Below are 11,186 nucleotides of genomic sequence, written 5' to 3' on the forward strand. Positions count from 1 at the left end.
GAAGTGCTCCAGGGCCCACCTGCACTGATTTAATAAGCAGAGACTCTGAGTGTGAGATCCAGACCATACCTAGCCTGTCACCCCAGATCACCTTGTTCCAACTTCAAAAATCAAGATTTAGGAAACCACAATAGCCACTGACATACGAGCAATTCCACCTTGTTGGAGGGTGACAGAGGGAGGACAGATTTGCTGGGGGAGGGTTTGGATTGAGTCGGGGAGGGCAGGTAGGAAGAAGTCCAGAAAGCATCTCTTCATAGATATATATAAATATATTTTATATTTATATTTATATTTATATTTATATTTATATTTATTTATTTCATCTTTGTTTTCTTGGGAGTAAAGGGCTCACTGGGTCTGTTGGAAGTGAGGTCAGATCAGGAGGCGGTGGTCAGTTCTGGGAGATCTGTGGTCTCCATTTCATAATACCCCTTTGCATTAGAAAAGGTCTTCCCCTTCAAGATCTCTGTAAGTTGCTGTAGTCGCTTGGCAAAAGAAAGTACTTGGGGAGCTTTAGTGAAAGGTGGGGGAGCAGGTGGGGGTGGGGGTGGGGTTGGGGCCGGGGGTTGGGGTTGAGGTCGAGGTCGAGATGCAGGGGGGCTGGGAGGAGGTCGAGGAGGGCATTGGAAGTACCAAGGAGGGCGAGCAGAAGGGCGGGCAGAGGGTTGTCTAGCCGGGATTGCTTGAGAAGTCGGATGGGGAGGGGTGGGCAGTTGAGCCATGTGCAAGGCATTAGAACCGATCTTGGAAGCAATCCAGTTCAGGTAGGGCCAGGTGGCCGTGTAGACTCCGGGGCGCTTAGCTCGGGCACAGCCTACCCCCCAGCTTTTGACTCCCACGACCACATAGGTGTTTGACACGTTGTCTCTGCACATGAGAGGCCCGCCGCTGTCCCCCTGCCCAGAAGGACACAGAAGGCACTCTCTGAGCCACTTTTCCCCTGCCCAGAAGGGCCATAGGCTCTGGAAGGACAGTTTCTTCAGTCCCATGGCTTCTTGCTGCCATGAACACAAGTGGTGGTGGTAAACTTTGAGTTGGTATCAACAGCTTCAGGTGGATGTGAGAAGGGGATGGATTGTCACAGGTCTCCTTGCAGTGAGGAGGGAAGATCAGCGACCCATGTGTCCACATATGAGGCTTTATGCATGCATGGGCATGTGTGTACAAGTGGATTGGAAGGTTTTGTATTCTGGTGAGGAGAGGTAAGCCTTCTCTTCCAGGGTGGTGTTCGGGTGGTATGATCTCTGTGTCACGGTGGGATAAAGCTCTGTGTGGTGACTGGTTCTTTGTTGGGGCCACAGGTGTCACCTCCCATCCTCACTGCTACGGGATGGGACCAGGGAAAGGGTCACTGAAGCAGGGCCCTGGAGGGAGTGGAGTTCAGGGATTCACAAAAGAGGTGTTGACAGGGAAAGGGGCGCCCGAAGGGAAGTTACCTGGCAGGTGTCGATCTTGCCTTCAGGGTACCCTGCACACACATTGGTTGAATGAATACACCCATTGTACCACTGGCTGGAGTTACATAAGTCGAGGTCGATGAGGTTCACACGGGCCTCCTGCAGTGTAGGTGCGATCCTGTAGGCTACAGCCAGGCGGCTCGGTGGTCAGCGATCACAGAAGACATGTTTTGGGAAAGCCCTGCCCCCTCCCTCCACAGAAACCCCATCATCCTGAAATGCTCTACTTCAACCTAAAATCCATGAAGGACAATGCCCCTGGCCTCTCCTCAGACACATGTGAAGGATGTGGGGTGGTGGACGCATATGCAGGTGAAGAGGAGGGGCAGTGCATGGAGGATGAGCAGATGTGGCTGCAGGAATGTGTGTTGATGCCAGATGATTATTCACAGCTACAGCCAGGATGTGTCACCTCATTTACACCCCACAGTGACCCCCTGTGTTAAGCGCTGTGACTCACCTTGCCTCCAATCAAGAGCTTGGAGCACCACTTGCCCAGACATCCTAGTAGGGATGCGGTGTGGCTTGGATTCAGACCAAGGTTTTCCTCTCTACACTCAAATCCAGGACACACATTTCATTTCCCCACAGTACGGCTCTAAGTCACCGTCATTGCTTTTTATCCCCCGTTAAACCCCTCAGCTCAGTTCTGGACAGGATCTGCTGGAGCTGGGCAGATGAGTCCCTCCCCGCATGCCTCCCATCCGTTTTGAAGTTACAGAGAAGGAGGAGCTGCAGGATGGCCTCCACACACACAGATCTGTCAGGGGCATGGGTGGTTGGAATAACCGGAAGGCAGGTCAGAACATCCTGTACAGCCCCAGAGGCTCCATCATGACCTTTGGGTTAAGAAAGGCCCAGCCCAGGCGATGATTCCATCAGCCAACCTCACACCTGGCTATAGGGGCAGCTATCCCCTCTTCATCAAGTGGCCTCCCCCCACCACGGCCGCACCCACAGCCCAGCCACAGCCTGGTGGGTGGGTCTGAAATCGCCCGCATCCGGGTGGAGAGGTGGCGGATCACACTTGGAACATGGCAGTGGAGGCCAAGTGGGAAGACAGAACCAAGTGGAGCAAAGTGGATGGAGCTAGGCACACAGCGTTCAGACTGTGTGTTTGTGTGGCTTGGACTGCATCTCCAGGCCCTTCAGGTCAACTTTGCATACCACCCAAGCAGGGTTAGTTTTGTACTTGCACTGTCCCCAAGGCAGGGGTGACATGGAAATGACCACCACAACAGGCCTGGTCGCTTATGGTGACCTTTTAGATCTATGGAAGAGCCAGATGACCTGGAAGAGAACAGGGTTTTCTCAATCCCAACACCTTGGCTTTAAATGCTAAAAAGTCCACAAGAACCTGAAATTCAGTGGAAAAGGAGGATTACCCCACAAGCATATGGGCTCAAGGAGGAGGTAGAAAAAGGAAGGTCTGCAGGAATGTCACAGAAATTTGGAGGCTGGGGATTTCTTTAAGACTTGGCCTTACCAGTGGGGGATGGATTCACCAGAAGATGGTAGAAATCCCACTAAGTTGAGGAGGATTCTAGAACAAAAGAGGCCTTGTGTGATGTCCAGGGTGTAGCTGGGAGCCTATAATCCTTTTGAGAGATAGGACAGCAAAGGTGGTGGTAGGGGTGGGAGTGTAGATGGGAACCCCGAGATCAGCCCCCCCCAGGGACTCCGAGAACCATGGGACACTGCACACATGTTTGGGTGGGTGGGCAGAGCAGGGTAGGCCGGGGGTGGGACAAGAAGAATGCTCTAGAGGCCTCAGCAGAGCTATGGACATCAATAGCCAGACAGAAGTGGATACCCCAGGTCAGGGAGGGAAGGGCCAGCAGAGGCCAGTGAAAACAGGGGTGCCTGGGACGAGAAGCAACCCAATCAGAGAAGGGTGCAGACTTGAGAGAGGGAAGAAGAGTTACAGGAAGCATATTGATACTACCAGTGTTTTGTCACCAGAAAAGCCTGAGTTTGGAACGCCAAATGATGGAAGTGCCTTGAATTAGGAGCCCTCAGTTTTCCATTATCAAGGGACAGAAGAGCTTTCAGTCTCTCTTCTCATCCCCAATGTGACTGGGTACAAAGTCCATATGGTCACCTGTGCAAAGCTGAAAGGCCTAACCTACTCGTCAAACCCTTGCTGCCCACTGCTGGCCTGCCAAGGACCCCGTCCCCACTCTCCAGAGAAAACGAAGTCACTCAGATGGGGAGGGTGGATTCTCGCATTGTGACCACTTCATAGGTGGGGAGCAGAGGTTCACTGAGGTCTAGAGGACTGGGCTCTGGGGTCTCAGAGCTCAGAGACCACGTGACATGGCCCTTCCACTCACAGATGGGGAAACGGATGTCCAGAGAGGAGAGGAGTTGGCCCGCAACCACAAAACCCCATCTCGAGCTCTTCTCCAAGTGCCGTTTCAGGGAACAATCCCCCATTTCCAGAAGGTAGCAACTAGGGTTCCAGGCCCCAGATAGAGCCACAGCCCATACCCCATTCGAAAAATGCCCAGGTTCTCCTGGGCCTGCATGCACCCTTCCAGCCGGCGACCACACGAGCCATCAGTGGTGAGGTTGTGGACAGGGGACTCGACTCAGCTGCCAGTTTCTCCCGCTCTAAAAGGGGACAGTGTCCCGCATTCTGGTGGACATCACCACTAGGCACCGCATATGGCCCCTGCACTGCAGAGACCACTGAGGAAATGACCTGCCGTGTCCCTACCCCTGTGAGAGCCCCTCCCATATTCACCTTTCTCTTTCAAGAATCCCCAGCCAACCACCCAGCAGGCCTGGGGAATTCCAGGTGGGCCCGCCCTAAATTGGGGCAGGCAGCCCGTTCCGATGAATTGCCCATAGGGAACGGGAGGGGTGATCTTCATGAGAGCGAGATCATGGTGCTCTAAACTGGGATGTATTTCTCATGAATGATGATTTTCTCGACATATCTCTCCTGTTGAGGCGGCTTCCCTGGCTTATCGTTCCCAAACATAATTTCCCTTGCTCCAAAAATCAGTCTCCAGTCATACTTTTCTGTGGGCACAGAGGCAAGCCAGGTCATCCTCAGAAAGGACGGCCTCAAGAGAAACCTCTGGTGACCATGATCCTCAGAGCCCTCCCTCAGCAATGGCCTGGGCCCACCCACTCACGTTCTGGTTGCCACAAGGCCCAGAGCCCCGGGGAGACTGCGCAAGGAGAGCCCTGGAGAATGTCCCTTTCTGGGAAGAGCCTTTCTGAAGACCTCCCTCCACGTGCTCCCACACGTACTTTTTGGAGAGGAAGCAGTGGGCATCAGTAAGCAGCCAATGGGAGTTCAGCAAGGTGCCTCCGCACGCATGGTACCGTCGGTTATTATGGGACATGAATACCTGGAGGCTGACCATCCAGGGCCAGGCCCCGATTGTTGCATCCTGCCCTCCAACGATACGGCCAGTTCCCGGTGGGTTCTGCCTGAACCGTAACCCACAGGGGGCACTGGGGATAGACCAGGGGCACAGTTCAAACCAAGAAGAGGCACAGCCTGTCCTTGCACCTGCACGATGGGGGAATCAGGGCTAGAGGGCTGGGCAAAGTGTGGCAAGCGGGAGTGTGGAGGGTCCGAGGGGGAGCTGCTGAGGAGAGGCGCTGTCAGGGCGGTAGGGAAGCCGGAAGCTGCAGGCTTCGGAACTGGTTTTGAGGAGTATGAGTTCTGGGGTCTCCGGGTGTAGCCCGAAGGCGAGGAAAGAAGGTGCCATAGGAAGCAGGACCGATGATAAGGGCCCTAGAAATATGGGAGATCCTGAGGCAGAGGGGGAGGCTAGAGGTGGAGAGAGAGAGGTGGAATGGCTTGAGGTCTTTAGAGCCAATTCTGGGCGGGAGACTCAGAGAACAGCCACAGGGGTCTTGGGACAGCTGCAGTGTGGGGTTGGATGGTGGCAGGAGGAGGGAGAGTAGCCAAGGCAGGTCCAGTGATGCCAGGTGTGGGGAGCAGCGGGCGTCCAGGGGTGGAAGTTTTGGGAACTGGGGAGAGGCCACAAGAGTTTGGGGATACCTTGGGGGCTGTCAGAGTCTAAGGTGGAGTTGTGACCCTAGAAGAATGCCATGACAATACCCTGGGGTCTTTGGGGTCAGCCACAGGTGGGGCACCTCAGTATCTGTGGGAAGAAAGAGGTTTCTAAAAATTGGGACTTGATGTGCAAGAGGCAGTGAGGTCAGTCTCTAGGTGAGGGAAGGACCCCAGCGTCTGTGCTACGGGAGGCATAGGAGCGCAGGGATCAGCCCTGGGGTCTCTCGGCTGATGAAGCTGGGAGCAAGGATGGTCTGAGTTGGGGATGTGGGTCACACCCGTGAGACCCAGGGCACTACTAAGGCCCAAGCTTGGCCTCCTTCCTAGCCCTGGACAGAGAGAGTCTGGGTGGGGTTTACTATTCAGAAGACATTCTTTCCATCCCCCGAAGGTGTCCCTCACACTTACTCACAGGTGGCGTTATCTTTGGCAACCACAGACACTGCCAAGGCCAGCAGAATGGCAGTTGTCAGCATATTTATCATACTCCTGCCCCAGCCTGGCCTGGAAGCCCAGTGACCTCACAAAGCTCTGTGGCCTCCTGACCAATCAGCATGGCTACATCCGCCCTCCCCCCGCAAAAGTCAGGCCCAGCAGGAGCCCTTATCTTAACAGGTTCAGGCTGAAACAAGATCCCAGTTTTCTGAACAGGCTCCTCTGTACCCCTCGGGGGATGGGGGCTCATGTGCAGCCCCCTCCCTCTGTCTCAAGTCCAGGATCTTCATTCCCAGTTACCCTTCGAAGATTCCGTATCATCTGAGGATCCAGTTTTGTGCAGTGTCAGAGTCTGCCCCTCATGCAAGCTGCAACCACAGTTCCTGTTCCAAATCATGGGTTGAGGGGCACTTCTGTCCCTCTGTGTCAGGATGATGCAGCATGTCAATGGTCACAGGGTGTCGGGCTCACCAGATTAATCGATCCTTAACCCTGTGTAGGGCCAATTGTCTTTCCCTCTTCCAAGTACATACTATCAGCACACTTTTCAAAGAGCCACTTTGATTTCTCTAATTTAGGACTACAAAGCCCACCTTTCTATTCACTGCTGAGTATCACAGGGTCTGGGGTTTCCTACCTTAGTGTCTCCAGGTCTCCTCTCCGGGACCTACATGCAAGAAGATGTGTCTCCTACACCTGAGGGTCAGGAATTCTCACCACAATCATCTGAATATCCTGAGGTTTCATTTTTTCTGATTGTCAGGAGACGGCATCTCACCAACGGGAGGATGACAAATGCTCACCTCACATACCTGCATGTGAAGAAGTTTCACCTTCCTGTAGGAGTGTGAGGAGGTCACACCTCCACCTGAATGAAGGGCAGTGTTCCCTCCTCTCCCTGAGTGTAAGTTCTCCACCAGACAATCTGAGCATCAACAGGTTGTCCCTTGCCTGCCTGCGTGTCAGGACAACTCAAAGCTTCTTCCTGAGTGTTATGAGTTTTCAGGTTGTCAAATGAGCTTTATTCTCCTACTAACTTTCTAACTGAATGTCACACTTTCTCAGCTCACATAACTTTCAGGAGGTCACATGCCCTTCAACTGAATATCCAGTAGGTCTTATATATCTTTACTGGAGTATCAGGAGCCATCATCTCCTAACCCTAACCCTAACCCTAACCCTAACCCTAACCCTAACCCTGCCCCCGGGGCCCCCTCCCCAGCCTACAGCGTGCTCTCACCCAGCCGGGAACGCCATGGGTGAACTCTCTGGGAGCGGGCCAACCTCTGCTTTCCGAGGCAGCTCCGGTCCTCCCGCAGAGGTAGCTCTACCCCCATGCGGTGATTGGTCGGGGAGGGAGGTATCCCAAGCCCATTGGATGCCGCGCCTTCCTCTACCGGCCAACCTGCCCTCAGGCCTGCGGCTCCCCGTGACCGCAGGTGGTCCAGGAGGCCCCTCCTCAAGCCAGCACCTGGCTTAGTGGCGCAGGCATGGGCGGGGGTTATGGGCAGGGTCCGCCCCAGGCACACACCCGGCCCATTCCGCAATTGCCTCTGGCTTCAGACCACCCCCAGAGCCCTGCCCCTTCCCTTCCTGCACCGACCCTGCCTGCAGAGATTTTCCTGGCCCCCCGCAAGGTCAGCCACACTCGGATCTTCCGAGGCTTTGGGCTTTAGGAAATGCAATGGTTTCACGCATTTCCAAGGCAGTTTTAAACCCAAAAAGTAATTCTCTAAGCGGGAAGAGCTTCGCTTTCTGGTCTCACCCATGGAGTGGAGAGTGCTTCTTGGACCTTCAAAGCATCCTTGTAGGATGAGCCCGTTGATGCTGGAATATGTATACATATGCTTGGTTCTGCAGGGAAGTTCCAGGATGAAGAACAGCCGCCCTTCTGTGCTATTGCACTTGTGAACCAGGAACATTTATTTTTCACTTAAAAAGAAAACGTATTGTTATTGTCAACACTAAATGAGCAAACCCTTTTAAACAGCTGAGAGAGAAAGGAAGAGAGTTTTATTCAAACCCACCACAGGACAGCTGCCTGGGAGACACAATCTTCAGAAAGAAGGGAGTGCTCCGGGGAAGGAACATCTGGGGCAGGTTTATATATTTGTTCTGTGTTGTTTTACATACAGAGTTACACATCGTCATGAGGGAGAACGTTCCAGAAATGTACAGACTTCTTCCTATGTTTTCCGTTTGTGCAAGTCGGTATGACTTTAATCTTATGGGAGCCAGAGAGGTTCTTTCGTTTTTCTTATCTTTATGTTTGCAATGGCATTTTTGGGTTATCTTTTTCTTCTCAAACCAGATACAATATGTGCTTGGGACAGAAATAGGACCCACGCTCTGAGGTTTTGCCCATTCGGAGCTTGGTAAATGTTAAAGGGTAGCTTCTCTGGGAGCCCAGGATCCGGGCCCATGGATGGTAAAAGATAAAAATTTCCATTATCATTAGAATTACTACTCAAGGGAGGAACTTGAGACAAAAGTACCTTTAACGATAGTACCAAGAAATCAAAATGATGCCTACAGAAGTTTACCTGTTCCATGGTCCACACAGGTAACAGAGGGGTTCAGAGACGCTGGGCTCCTCCCCTTCTCCTGCCCAAATCTCTGAAGCACACAGATAACTTAAAGTCAGAATTTTAGAACTACTAGACATCTTAGAGATGTCTGGCACCATTCCCTTAGACTACAGAATAAAACAGAGTAGCTCATTTTCACAGCACTAATGGAAACATGAAGTGCTCCTAAAGCTTGGATACACTGTCTCAGTTCTTTCCTTGCTGATTTTGACTATGTAAGTCCTAGTCATACCATATAAACACTACGATGGTTGGGAAGGAAATAATCGTAACTAAGGGACTATTTCAGCTGTGTTTATAAGCATGGTCTCACTTTGTAGAAGAGGCTGAGCTGAGTGTTTTTAAATACTATTTCAGACCTGTCTTACGGTACACTCTGATCATACCAGAGCCTGAACCAATTAAAAAAAGATAGTTCTTTCAGTAACTGTAATATTAGAAAAATATTATGTCTCTATTCCTAGAGATCTTGGAGTATCTCACTCAAAGATCCTTCAATTACGATGGGCAGAGGTTAAAAGGCCAACTGAATTCATTCCAGTTGGCCACACAACAAAAAAATCCTGATCCTTGATATGTTTCCAGATAGAGAAGACCAGAGATAAGAGGGAAATAGCAGGGCACCTGGGTGGCTCAGTTGGTTAAGCGACTGCCCTCGGCTCAGGTCATGATCCTAGAGTCCCAGGATCGAGTCCCAAATCAGGCTCCCTGCTCGGCGGGGAGTCTGTTTCTCCCTCTGACCCTCCCCCCTCTCGTGCTCTCTCATTCTCTCTCTCTGTCTCAAATAAATAAATAAAATCTTAAAAAAAAAAAAAAGAGGGAAATAGTACCGTGTATGGAATAACAAGGGATTTGGATTCAGTTTGGAGATCCCACTTAGGTCTCTGACACTCAAATCCTCTGTGACTCGTATCGTTTCTGAGCCCGTCTAACCATCTAGAAAATGTGACTAATAATACCTACCTCATAGTTTAGAAGTTTAAGAGGAAGAATTCCACAAAGAGCCAGTGTGATGGCGCTCAATGGCAGGTGCTCAGGAAGCCATAATTACTATTTGGATCTATTTCTTTTCCAGAAAAAAGAACACGTGTTGAAACCATATTTCTAATAGATGACTCACAAGGTGATTTTCAAACCTTAAGGAAGGTCAAGAAGCTGCTATTGTGTCATCTTTCACTCAGAAATCATGTTGTTGGACTGGTGAGGACAATACAATAGCACCATCGTCACTAGGAGTGTGGAGCTTCCCATTTCCACATGGCCATGTTGTCCCCCTTAGCTCAGGGCCACCAGAAAGGGCAGCTTGGGTGGGAGACACCATCATCACTAGGAGTGTGGACTTCCCATTTCCACATGGCCATGTTGTCCCCCTTAGCTCAGGGCCGCCAGAAAGGGCAGCCGGGGGCGACCACATACCAAGGCTGCCAGGTGTGGCTGAGGCAGGCAGAACTCGGAATTAGGCCTCAACTCCCATCTACCTTATTTGTGCTCTTCATGGATAGAATGCCATTGTCTGTGAGCTCTGATGTAGGAAAGATCGAGAATTTCCATTGTGAGTCCCTCTCTGACCCTTAGGATATGTAGCAAAGTTACATTTAAGTTTTAAACATTGAGGGACTTCCTGGTTTTCTTTTCATTATGACTATGGCTCAATTCCCCTGTGGTCTAAGAATATAATCTAGTTAATTTCAGGCTTTTAAAATGTGTAGACTTCATTCATGGCCCAACGTATCGTCTATTTGGGTAAATATTCTAGGACCACTTGAAAATAATGTATTCTGCACTTACTATGTAATGTTCCATATATGTCAATTAGGTCACATTTCTCACCAATGTTTTGTCTGTTTTTCTATCAGATATTGAGAAAGGTATATTAAAATCTTCAAATAATGCTACTCTAGTCAACATTACATTGGAGAATCTCCCAAGTGTTATAAGCCAAGAGAAACAAAAAGAATACCAATTGAGGAGATAATTGTAACTATTCACAGATAATATGATGGTGTACATAGAAAATCCAAAGTAGTCTATAAATACACTATTAGAATTAAAAATGGAAAACTTGTAAATCTTAGAACCAAGGAAGCAATATAGAAAGCAGCCAGGGGGAAGAGATTTCTTACGTACGGAGGGAGGAACATCAGAATAATGTCAGAATAACACCAGGGAACTGGCAAGCCAGAAAGGGCTGGAAAGACAAGTACATGGTACTAAATGAGAACATGCAGCCAAGGACACATAGCCAGGGAAATGTTGCAAAAGAAAACCAAACTTTGGGCATCACAATGCCTGACTTCAATCTATATTACAAATCTGTGACAGGATGGTATTGGCACAAAAACACATAGATCAATGGAACAGAATAGAGACCCCAGAAATGGACCCTCAACTCTATGGTCAACCAATCTTTAACAGATCAGGAATGAATGTCCAATGGAAAAAAGACAGTCTCTCCAATAAATGGTGCTGGGAAAATTGGACAGCCACATGCAGAAGATTAAAACTTGACCATTCTTTTACATCATTCACAGAGATAAACTCAAAATGGATGAAAGATCTCAAAGTGAAACAGGAGTCCATCAAAATCCTAGAGGAGAACAGAGGCAGTAACCTCATCGACATCAACCACAGCAACTTCTTTCAAGACATGTCTATAAAGGCAAG

General features: G+C 50.2%; 1 pseudogene; it reads right to left on the minus strand.

The window, feature by feature from the left end:
- Positions 1-380: 380 nt before the first annotated feature.
- LOC148161854 (acrosin-like) lies at positions 381-5,984 on the minus strand (annotated as a pseudogene).
- Between the last annotated feature and the right edge of the window lie 5,202 nt (positions 5,985-11,186).

The sequence above is a fragment of the Eumetopias jubatus genome, unplaced genomic scaffold, assembly GCF_037043125.1.
Source record: "Eumetopias jubatus isolate StellerSeaLion01/CBP00866 unplaced genomic scaffold, mEumJub1_p1.0 scaffold_52, whole genome shotgun sequence".
Lineage (NCBI taxonomy): Eukaryota > Metazoa > Chordata > Mammalia > Carnivora > Otariidae > Eumetopias > Eumetopias jubatus.